This window comes from Colossoma macropomum, unplaced genomic scaffold (genome assembly GCF_904425465.1).
Source record: "Colossoma macropomum unplaced genomic scaffold, Colossoma_macropomum, whole genome shotgun sequence".
In the NCBI taxonomy this organism is placed as follows: Eukaryota; Metazoa; Chordata; class Actinopteri; order Characiformes; family Serrasalmidae; genus Colossoma; species Colossoma macropomum.
In genome coordinates, this window is record NW_023494803.1 from 5,418,618 (window position 1) to 5,431,170 (window position 12,553).

Genomic DNA, 12,553 nt, shown 5'->3' on the forward strand with positions numbered 1-12,553 from the left:
TGGAGCTGATAAAATGGACAGAGTGTTGATACAAGGAGGTGGTCATAATGAAGTGGCTTTGACTGCTTATACAGTATAAGGGGAAAGGAGCAGGGGCTCAAGCCCCCCTCTGGGGTTTATTTGATTGCCTGCATGTGGATGAACATTGTTGGAATCTCTACTAAGACAAAAGCTGTGGGATTTTTATTTTGGCAGTCAATACTGAACACCAGATCAAATAATTCCTTCAAGTAAGGCTGCAGACCAGCCCACCTGAAGCTCTGTACACACACAAACACACACACAACACAACCAACATTGCAGCACCTTCACTATAAACATGTTCACCACAAGCAAGACTTCTGCCCAGAGAATCTTAAAAACCTAAATCTAATCATTGTAGGCAAAAGCATACTGCCCCAGCAGGCATGAAACATGTGTATTGTTTATTTATGTCTTACCTTTAAGGACTCGATGCACTGAAGAAACGTTAGATGTTTGCTTTGAATTTTTAAGCCCATGCCAGCTTTTGTAGTAAAAGAGCACACTAAATATCAAATTAGCAGAAAACCAACAACAACGACAACATATTTAACATTATTTTTATATTTGGGTGGGTATGCAAAAAATGCAAATTTTAAGGGGCAGATGTACTCTTTTTTTCTTTTTTTTTCTCCACAATTTAGTCGTCTCCAATTCCACCCGCTAGTTAGGACTCCCCCAATCACACGATGCTATCAACGCTAGGAGGGTGAAGGCTAACACAGGCTTCCTCCGAGACCTGTGAAGCACCACCACTTCTTTTCGAACTGCCGCTCACGCAACGTCACTGGACAGCCGAACGCGCTTGGAGGAAAGCGCCAACCGCCAGATCTGTTACGTCAGCTAACAGACGCCTGCGCTGACTAGCATCACGCTGAGTGATGGGGGGAGAAGGAGGGGCCATCCTACCCACCCCAGGGAGAGCGAGGCCAATTGTGCTCTCTCGGACTCCCGGCTACGGACGGCTGTAGCATCACCAGGGATCGAACTCGCGATCTCCTGATGATAGGGCCAACGCTTAGACAGTTGCGCCACTCGGGAGCCCCAAGATGTACTTTTAAACATAACCTGTTCGGAGCTTCAAATTCAAAACCTCGGGATAACGAACTGAAGACCTAAAACAAATAAACTCTGTGGAGCTGCCTGTTGTGTTAGCCAGTTCCAGGTTGGCTAATATCGTGGCCTGTCGCACAAATATCTTGAGGCTGAAGCTAGGCTCATATTCAGATTTCTTTTCCACCTCAAAACATCCCAAAGTTGTACGCTAGTGTCCGTCCAGTCGTGTGAACGTACGTTACTTCATTAAAGGTGGAACGGGAAATGAAGCTCACTTCAGCGTCATCTAATCTCTGTTCTCTGTACGAGTCTCAATTACAGTTAGCAGACTGGGGCTATATCACTTAATATGAGGACTGCTGGTTTAAACCCTACATTACAGATATGCACTTAGATGTAACATTAGCAGTCTGAGTGTTCTTGTGCTTATGTGCGTTACTTACTATGTTAGCTTGCAGTAATTGGTCCACCCGGGAATTCTCCCGGTCACCCACTCCAGCACTGAGTAAGGCCATGGATGCAGGTTTTTTTCAGACGTACTGTCCACATTAAGCGCTGACCCTGTGCTGTAGATTTCTTTGGAGTCCACTGTCTCATCTGTTTATTTTCCTTCCTTTCCCCACATGCTCACTGCTGAGGTCTGTAAGCTATGAAAGTAGCCAATTACAGGTTCGCTCCTTGGGCCAGTATTCCTTGACCACACCACCATCCCCTCACTTTTACGGGGACATTCATTTCTCTTTTTCGTTTTACCATTATTGTCACAACTTATTGTTTATTAATAATCATACAGATATAAGGTGATGTGATACCACAACCACCCAACTCCCCTCCATCCCCAGTCACTCCCCCTCCCCACCACAGCTCCCCTGCCCACCCATCCCAGCCCTTTCCCAGAGATAGCTAAGAGACAAGGCAGAAAAAGAAGGAGGGAAAAAAATTGACAATGGACAAACAAGAAAATTTAGCAAAACAATAAACAGGGTAATAATAACCCCTTCCCTTTTTTTGTTATAATGATGATGTAAGTACTTATCAAATTCTATGTAAGGGTTTGCACCCAACCCAACCAATCACAGGTTCACTCCAGTCCCCCTCCCCCTTTCACATCCAGTAGGATTACGATTTGCACTTCATGAGGTGCCTGAATACAATTGCCTGATTAAAAAATATATAAATAAACAGAGAGTTAATATAGATGAATAAATACATCAATAAAACTAGTAACAAGCCTGCTTTCGGAAATGAAGACAGTAAAAAGTGCAGACTTTTCTTTTGAAATGTAGTGAGTAAAAGTATAAACTGACAGAAATACTCAAGTACAGATACCTAAAAAATACTAAAGTACAGTCACAAAGTACTTGTACCACCTCTGTAGGAGACTCTGAATTCCCCTGAATGTGTAAAAACATACAGATACAGATTACTTTCTGAACTGAAAACAAATATTCAACACTTTCGGTGAACTTTTGTTATGTAGGAGGACACGATCTGCACAGTGTGGGTTATTTGAAAACACTGTGTGTGCATAAGCTGACCTGAGAAGAGTTTGCTTACTGTAGTTGGCAGGAACATAAACAGGGAGTGAAATTGGGAGCCATCTTGCTCTCTCTCTCTCTCTCTAATCCTGATCAATTCTGGATACTTTTATGGGTCTCTCTGCAGGCACATACAGTTCACAGTCAGGTGCAAATGCATGTGTGTATGTGTGATGCAAGAGAGTGAAAGTGTGTGTGTGTGTGTATGTAAAATAATGGAAACACATTTGATAAAGCAGTCCACCTCCTCCTGGGCCTCATCTCCCTGGCAGCCTGTGAAGGCCAATTCAGGAATTTAATTGCAAATGGAAGCGGAATTGAGTGTAAAAAGCCATATGTTGAGAATTGGCCTTAAAAATCCCATTTACAGTCCCCATTAATGCAGTAATGTAGTAATGCAGCTGAAACTGCACTGAAAGTGGCCTTGTCAATGGAAATACAGAACTGATCAGCTTCAAAATAACTCCCAGGTCCTTCAGGTGAGTAAGTGGATTAGCTCAAAATAGAACACAAGTAATTACAGGTTTATGAGGTTCTATTTAAAAAAGTCAACGTTGGGACAGTAGGTAAAATACAAATAAAAACAGAAAGCAGTCATTTTACTGTCTTTCACAGGTACTTAATTGGGTAATAAATAAAAAATGCAAAAAGGCAGAAAGTGATGCTAAGTGATTAAAAGGAGCATTCAAAAAAAGCTCAGTCATCCCAAGAAAAGACTTTGAAAGATATTGATGAATGAGCCACAATGTTTCTCAATGCATGAATGCAAGGAATTTACAGTTTTCACCATCTACAGTCCATAACATCATTATCAGATTCTGAAAATTCCAGAGAAATCTGTGTAAAGGGCAAGGCCGAAAACCAATACTGAATGCTCGTGACCTTTGATCCCTCGGTCAGCACTGCAACATACTTATGTAATGAATGTAACCACATGGACTCTGGAATTCTTCAGAACACCCTTGTCAGTAAACAAACTTTGTCACTGTATCTACAAACGCAAGTTAAGACTCTACTATGAGTGGGAGCCATATATCAGAAACGCCGCCGACTTCTCTGGGCTAAAACCCATCTGAAACGGACTGACGCAAAGTGGAAATATGTGCTGTGATCTGAAGTCCATGTTTCCGATATTTTTGGAAATAATAGCCATTGTGTGTCAAAGAGGAAAGGACCATCCTGATTGTAATCAACACAAAGCTCAAAAGTCAGCATCTGCCATGGTATGAGGGTGAGTTAGTGCCAAGAGGATGAGTAACTTGCACATCTGTAAAGGCGCTGTTAATACTGAGGGGTACATATGCATTTTGGAGCAATATATGCTGCCATCTAGACAACGTCTTCTTCAGGGATGTCCCTGCTTGTTTTAGCAAGACAACACCAAGCCACATTCCACACGTTTTACAATAGTGTGGCTTTGTAGTAAGAGACTGCAGGCCTGTCTGCAGTCCAGATCTGTTTTACTACTGTACTACTTAGTTGTAACCACCAGCCACGGGAGTGAAATTCGGTTTCACCCACCAACGAAGTGGTCATGCCCATCCAAAATAGCAGTCCTGGTACCACTACTGCTCACAAACAGCAGCAGTTGCGCATTTGCGAGTGATAAACAGCGTCACTGTCGTTTTTAATTCCGTTTCTCTCCACATGGCCAAACAGGCACACAGGAAGCTTCCTTTTACTTAACGTTTCCACATTTTGTTATTATACAGTTGTATGGAAAAGTTTGGGTGTCCCTGGTCAAATGACATGTTCTAAGTATCAATCCTTCATAGAAAACACACTTCTGTATATTTTCATGTACAAAACCATAAATTACTGTATTTAAAACAATGAATTTTACATATTGGGAAAAATTTAACATAAAGTATGGCCTACGCAATGTTACGGCACATTTTATATTTTACCAATATGTTAAACTCAGCAAATAAATAGAAATTGTGTACCAAATCCAATCTGGAAGGTGAAAATTAAGCCCTGCTATGGATCTTACTCACTGCAGTTTACAAGAATTTGAAGATGCTCCTCACTGCAATGCAAAACTCCCTCCCAGTGCACACAGTAGTTACACTCTTCTCTAATTTAGATTATATTCCTCCATCTTCCTCGAGTGCTCCTTCCGTGCACGCCCAGTGCAGCTGTCTCCTCAGACGACTTGTCACGTTCGTAATCTGAGGCCACTGCAGCGAGTTAATGGGGCACTACAGGCTGGGGGAGATTTTCACATTTTCTCCAGAGCAACATGATTATGCTGCAGGACCGCCGTGCTATTCTGGTAAAGACATCGCCTCCGTGAAGTCTGAGTCTGAGTGACTGTTCAGCCGTCAGTCAGGGAGAGATGAGAAGTGTTTGAATATTCAGACTTGACACTGTTTGACTTTCAGCTAAATGCCACATCACACTACAACATAAAAGCACGAGTACACACATCTATATGATGATAGATTTAACATTTATGACTACAACAGGCAAACGGAATCAGAGCCTTTAGCGTTCGCTTTTAACGTTTTTCCTTTATATACTTATGACAGTGTGAAATGGCAGAGAGATCAGACAATATCAGTGTGAAGGCCTTTTTCTTTGTGTCCTTTTTTTTCTCTCTTTCTCTCTCTCCTCAGTCTCTTCAGTGCTGCTATTCACTGGAACCGTGATTATTAGAGCTAGGCCTTCAGTGTAGGACATAAACATCAAAGCTGCTAGTGCCCCTATAGGATTCCGGTAATATGTTAGCGTTAAGATAACAGCGATTCACATGAACATTTTTTGGCCGCTCCAGACTAAACTAAGACATTGGATGCTTCTGAAAGACATTCCAGGTTTTACAGAGTTTTATAGTAACTCTTTCAGTAGAGTCCTGACATAGAGCTGCTGCTGGTGTTTTCCATTTCTAACAATTGACTAAAATCCATTGGTCAAGCTACCACTTGCACTCGCAGTCAGTGACTAGAACTTCTAGAAGGCCTTGTGTAAATCAGAACGCGATTGGTTGATATGACTGACACTTCCTAATTATGTTAGTGGTTAGTCTGATACATTAGGCCTTTAGTTCAGCTTCTGAAGTCCTGACCAATGGGAGAGCTCACTTGGCTGTATCTACCAACATACCACAGAAAAAAATCCTGATTGGACAATTTTTGTTGGGTGTCTCAATATTTGAATTTAATAATATACAATATATGAATGTAATAGATTTCATATACATTTAATACATTTTATGTAAATTTTAAATAATAAATATTGTGAAGCAGCTGCATGTGATCCTTACATCACTTCTCTATCTGGCAGTCTGATGGATGAGTCTGGGTTTGGCAAATGCCTGGAGAACGTTACCTGCCTGACTGCACTGTGCCAGCTGTAAAGTCTGGTGGAGGAGGGATGATGATAAGGGGTTGTTTTTCAGGGGTTGGCCTATATAATTTAATAAAACTCATTAAACTCTCTCTAAAGGCATAGAATGCAAATAAAGTGCTTTTTACAAAAGCTCCATATTTGGGCAAAACCAGTTCTTTCACTTAGAAATGTTAGAAAAAAGTGAAAAAAAAACCAAAAATGAATAAATTATATAGAGAAATGGGACTCCAAACAACTTTATATATATAACAGATAAACAGTACTGAAAGCTTCCATTTTTTAAGATTACGTGACCCTTATTAGTCCCACAACAGGGAAATTTCACCTCCACATTTAACCCATCCATGCAGTGAAACACCACATACACTAGGGGGCAGTGAGCACACTTGCCCAGAGCAGTGGGCAGCCCTATCCACGGCACTCAGGGAGCAGTTAGGGGTTAGGTGTCTTGCTCAAGGGCACTTCAGTCACGTACATGTCAGCTCAGGGGATCGAACCAGCGACTTTCCAGTCACTGGGGTGGTTCCCTAACCTCCAGCCCACGACTTTCTCTTTTTGAGAAAGAGGAGAAAATCAAGCTCTACTCTTGCTTCACATCATGAGAAGCAGAAAATGCAGCCAACTTCTGAGACTGAACTTTGGAGATGTGGAAAAATATCCCTGCATAAACTGAAAGTGAGTCTCCTGAAAAGAACAGAAGCTGTAATAAAGGCAGAGTGGATACACTAAATATTGAAAAAAATATATTACCTTTCTATATTATCAGTTATACTTCCGTACAATTTCCTGTGAAATATGTTTATATATATATATATATATATATATATATATATAAATGAATGGAGGCCTCTGACATTTCCACAGTACTGTCTATGACTGTCCTCACGCAGTATCAAACCAAACCTATGTGAGTCTGTGCGTGTGTTCACGTACAGGCTATGGTCCTGCCTGTGTCCACTGTGATCACTGTCAACTTCAGAAGATTTTTCTAGGTTAAAAATGCCAGAAGATGAAAGAGTAAAAATGGTCAGTTCATGTACAGAAAGCAGGCCATGGGCCTGTGTGTGTCACTGATAATCACTATCAGCTCTATAAAGTCCATGAGAGTGGATCAGATTTTTCTAGGTTAGAAAATACCACAGAAATGCCACACGACTTCTAGTGTATGTGAGCATGTGTGTGTGTGTGTGTTGTGTGTGTTGTGTGTGTTGCGTGTGTGTGTGTGTTTGTGTGTGTGTGTTGTGTGTGTTGCGTGTGTGTGTGTGTTTGTGTGTGTGTTGCGTGTGTGTGTGTGTTTGTGTGTGTGTGTGTGTGTGTGTGTATGTGTGTGTGTATGTTTTGTACATGCTCAGAACAAAGAAGTGCTGAATTTATAAGAGAATTAGACAAAAGTGGTGCTGGCTTTGTAAAGTGTTTTTACAAAAGACACACATTTATTTTTTTAGGCTTACATATAGGATAGTTACATATAGAAATTAATATATATATGTAATACAAATGAGAGATACGTAGATATGTGCCTATTGCTGTTGCAATGAAACCTTTAATGGCTATTTTTTTCTTTTTTTGCATAATATTAAAATGCCTGATGCCCTTTACAATATGTTGGAACTGTGTGATGATTTTTTTTCAATTTTTCCACACCAATATCACATATCCAAACAAATCACATAGACCTGTGTAATAATATCATTCCATATATGTATGTGATGATATTGTTACATGTAGGTTCTTACATATATGTGTGTGTTTATAAAAAAGAAAGTACAGTCATATGCAAAGAATATGGGCTCCCGTGTTAAGTTAAATGTTTTGTTGATTGTCTAACTTCAAGTTAACAAGTTAACTGAACCTCTACAGGGAACAGGGAACATACTTCTGCACAATTACTGTTTATCTGCAGAACTGAACATACATATATGTGGCCAGTAAAAACACGTGTGGGCATATATATATATATAATATATATATATATATATTTTTTCCTTCTCCTGTAAAGTTACCATTTTGGAGATACAAGGTTTTGTTCCGACAGCAGCGATATATATATATAGATAGATAGATAGATATATGAATACATCATATGGAATATAATATTGTTACATATAGGTAGTTACATATCATCACTGTCCAAAGAAAAACATAGATATTCATTTTTGTTGATTTTTATTTTTCTGCTCTTTACATTGTGTGAAAATGTTATGGTGAATAAATAATAAATATAAATAAATAAATAAACCAACAGAAATGGAAAAAAATTACCTGAATAAAACTTTTTTTTATTAATTTACATTATTGCCCCCTTCCATTCAAAGAAACAGTTACATTTTTTATATATATATATATATATATATATATATATATATATTTTACAGGGCAAGGAAAAACATTCTTAACTTTTAATGCAAGTAAATGGAGAAATATTTTTTCTATTTTTGCAAGTCATTTTGTATCATTTTTTGACACTTAAAAAGCAACTACCTTTTTCAAAATGTTTTAATAAATTAAACACACACACACACACACACACACACACACACACACACATATGCTACCCACTGCAACTCCAGCTGCTCAACCTAATACAGTGTGTATCCTCAGAAATGAAGGAATGGTCTTATGCTGCATAAAAGGGCAGAGAGAGGAGGGTGGCGTTAATGAAGAAAAGCAAAGGGCTTGAAAATTGCTGGGTAGAACTGAGAGAACCTTAAGAACAAGGCCATTCACCACATTACTGACCATGGGAGGACAGCATGGGAGGACAGAAACGAAGAAACAGACCACCAAGGTTGTGCGTCATTCTGTAGTGGGCCTCATGCCCGTAAGCTGTTTTTTATTTGAAAATTCCATCAACTGAGGTAAACAAAAATGCCCCAAAGCTGACACGTTTTGCCTGAGTACATTTCCCTTAAGACTATATATATGCTAGGCGCTAGCTAGCTCTTCTGCTAATTTAGTTGACGTCACTTGGTTACATGCAAGCAGGGCTACTACTACTCAAATTGTAGCATGCTAATGCTAAAGCCTCTTAAGCCTCTAGCAGAAGAGACAAAGCTTTTCAGCTCTTACAGCAGCCTCGTCTTTCAAAGGTCAGTGATATCTGGTCAGAAAATGTATGTAGGAACTAAGTATGGGCACAGATAGACCCCAGAGGGGGTTGTCCATTTGCCCTCAGACTGTATAAGTGGCCTCTTTGTCAGCATGTATAATAATTGTGTTTGACGTGGCCGTTCTCATCGCTAAGCCATGCTCAGGGAATGGAGCTTGCAGGTCAGGTTGGGTCCCATAAGCTTTTTTGCTCTTGAGCAACCACCTGTGGAGGTTTCCCTTCAGTCAACTCTGACCTGACCACTATTACTGGAAATCCTGCCGATCAAACACTGATAATCTCTTTAAGAAAGTGTCCGGTTGCATAACGTGGTTATTGGGAAGAACAAGCAACCAATGTTGCTAAAGACAGGGATTCATGCCAGTGTCTGTGTAGCTCTAAAATAGAGTTATAACACATGTTTAATATAGTTATGTTAGGGGGAGGAGCACGCCTGAAACCCCTCTTTCTCCCAATCTAACGCCCTATCAATTCACATGCGGTGAACCTGCGGGGAATAACAGTGTGGAGGTGCTGTGTCCTTCACTCTGTTCTCCTCCTACATGGCCTGCTGTTAGTGTGTGTGTGTCTGTGTGTGTGTTTGTATGTGTGTGTGTGAGGGTGGACAACATGGACAGGCTGCTGACTGGCTACAGCTGCTAAAGTAGAACCCTATACTGGACACTTGTGATATTTTAACCATCTGGCATTTTTACATAAATTGTTATGACTGTATTGATTTAAAACCAATAATGTGGTGGGTACAAAAACATCAACACCACACAAGGGTTAAGTTTCATTTACTTTAAAGTTGCCCCTTTGTTCCTGCCCTCCTGTCGCCCTGCCCACCAAAATGTGCACAGGCCTGGTAGGCCAAACTGCATAGGCTTTCAAAAACGCACTTATTTTTCTCATAGAAAAACAGATTATACTTGTCCAAATGCTACAAAATAAGGGATGGTTGTCAAGATGAGAGTGACGGACACAGAAACGAATGCAAATTTGAGGACAGTATGTGACTCATTTAATTTAATTTCTCATCATATATGAAACACGCTGTAGCATCTATGGCAGGTGGCTTTGATCATACCGAGGAAAATGCTTCTCACATATCCACATGATGAAAATAAGTCCTAATCTGGAATCGTGTCTTTGTTCTTCTCTATTGTGATTCGTTTTGATCAGTTTGATTTGTGCATTAATGCGAGGACTTTCTTTCGAACGGAGAAGCATTATCATTATAACTGTCCGTCAGAATGAATCGTTCTAGAGAATGAGTCACAACTGGTCCTTCTCTCTTACTTACCCTCGCTCTCTCTCTCTCTCTCCCTAAATAGATTACCTCTCTCGCTCGGTCTCTTCTTCTCTCCCCTCATCTCTTAATTTCACACCTTTGTAAATGACTCTCTAATTGTCTGGTAATCATGCCTAAATTGCCTGCCGTCCCACACGTTGAGTGAATAATAGTTTAGTAATGTGACTTTCACACTCCAGCAGTTCGGCGCGGGGACTTGTAGCCCTCCGATCTGCTGCGAGTGATTCAAATAAGAGATTCAGAGCGTAATCCGTTCTGAGTGTGTTTTGCTAATTGTTAAAACTGAATTAGATCTGCCAGAGCTATTCAGCATGCATTAGCAAGCATGGTGCTACTGGGGGTCTTATTCATCCTACCAAACATCTGGCTGATTTCACAAGGGCAAAGCCTGGGCATGCATTCATATTCATTTAAATATTTGTTTATTTAGAGATCAGCAGATTCATCTGACAAGTAATAAAGTTTGAGAAGGGCTGCAGTCTGTCATGGTGGATCTATAAAGCAAATGTCTCAGACAAAGTCTGTCTCAAGTCTTATACAATGCCTACTTAACTAGAGTCATAAGCAAAATTTAAACCGGTCAAATTACATGTTTTGTTGATTTTCTAATTGAAAATACAAGAACACACTTAAATACATGCAATTTTCTGCAATTTTAGAGCATGATTTCTATTTATTTGCTGAATTTAACATGCTGTATATATAAGTATATCATATATATATATATACATACATATATATATTGTATTTAAAATTTGAATACATTTGAATATTTGGCAAACAAACATGGAGAATGTGACTTCTAACAGCCATACACTGCAGTAACACAGCCCTACACTGCAGTAACACAGCCCTACACTGCAGTAACACAGCCCTACACTGCGGTAACACAGCACTACACTGCGGTAACACAGCCCTACACTGCGGTAACACAGCGCTACACTGCGGTAACACAGCCCTACACTGCGGTAACACAGCGCTACACTGCAGTAACACAGCCCTACACTGCGGTAAAACAGCCCTACACTGCGGTAACACAGCCCTACACTGCGGTAACACAGCCCTACACTGCGGTAACACAGTGCTACACTGCGGTAACACAACCCTATACTGCGGTAACACAGCCCTACACTGCGGTAACACTGGCCCTACACTGCGGTAACACAGCCCTACATTGCGGTAACACTGCCCTGCACTGTGTTAACATAGCCCTACACTGCGGTAGCACAGCCTTACACTGCGGTAACACTGCGGTAACACTGCCCTACACTGCGGTAACACAGCCCTACACAGCGGTAACACTGCCCTACACTGCGGTAACACAGCCCTACACTGCGGTAACACAGCCCTACACAGCGGTAACACTGCCCTACACTGTGTTAACATAGCCCTACACTGCGGTAGCACAGCCTTACACTGCGGTAACACAGCGCTACACTGCGGTAACACAGCCCTACACAGCGGTAACACATCCCTACACTGTGCAGCTATGCTCCTCGCCACTGTAAGTGTTAATTTAACACTGGTGATTGTGCTGTTACGGAGCAGTGGTGTGAGCAGGTGCCCTGGCAGATGACAGGGAGCGTGCTGCACTGTGAACACAGCCACTGGAGTCGTGTTTTGTGCTTCAGTGATTTGAAGTGACAGAGAAGAAGTGTTAATAAAAAGATTAGGATGAATAATGGCTCTGGGAGAAAATTGTTTATGAAAGGGAAGCGAATAACAGAGTAATTGCTGGGGTAACGGGAATTTACTGTCTCCATAGCTGACAGAACGATGGATTTTCTTCTTTTTTCATAATAGTGTGTGCATATTTGTTTTTGTTCACTTGTGAGGACTAATTACTCTTATTGTCAAGATAAACAGCTCTAAATAATGTGCTTAGGTGCCTTTAGCACAGCACTGCATGTACAATGAGTGCTTTATGTACCTGTTTTTTTTTTTTGTTTCAGAATGCCATCAAAATTAAATGTGGTCAAATCTTAATTTTTTTTGTGTCTTGGGTTCTGTTTAAGCAGGGGTGTCCAAAATCCGGCCCCAGGGCCAAATGCGGCCCATGGACAGATTTTAATTGGCCCCGACTTCTGTTTTATGGTGTATTATAAGTGGCCCGCCAGCCAGTACGTTGCAGTTCTTCCTTTCACCTGACGGTGGCAGCTGACCAGACCTGCAGCTTCATTTAGT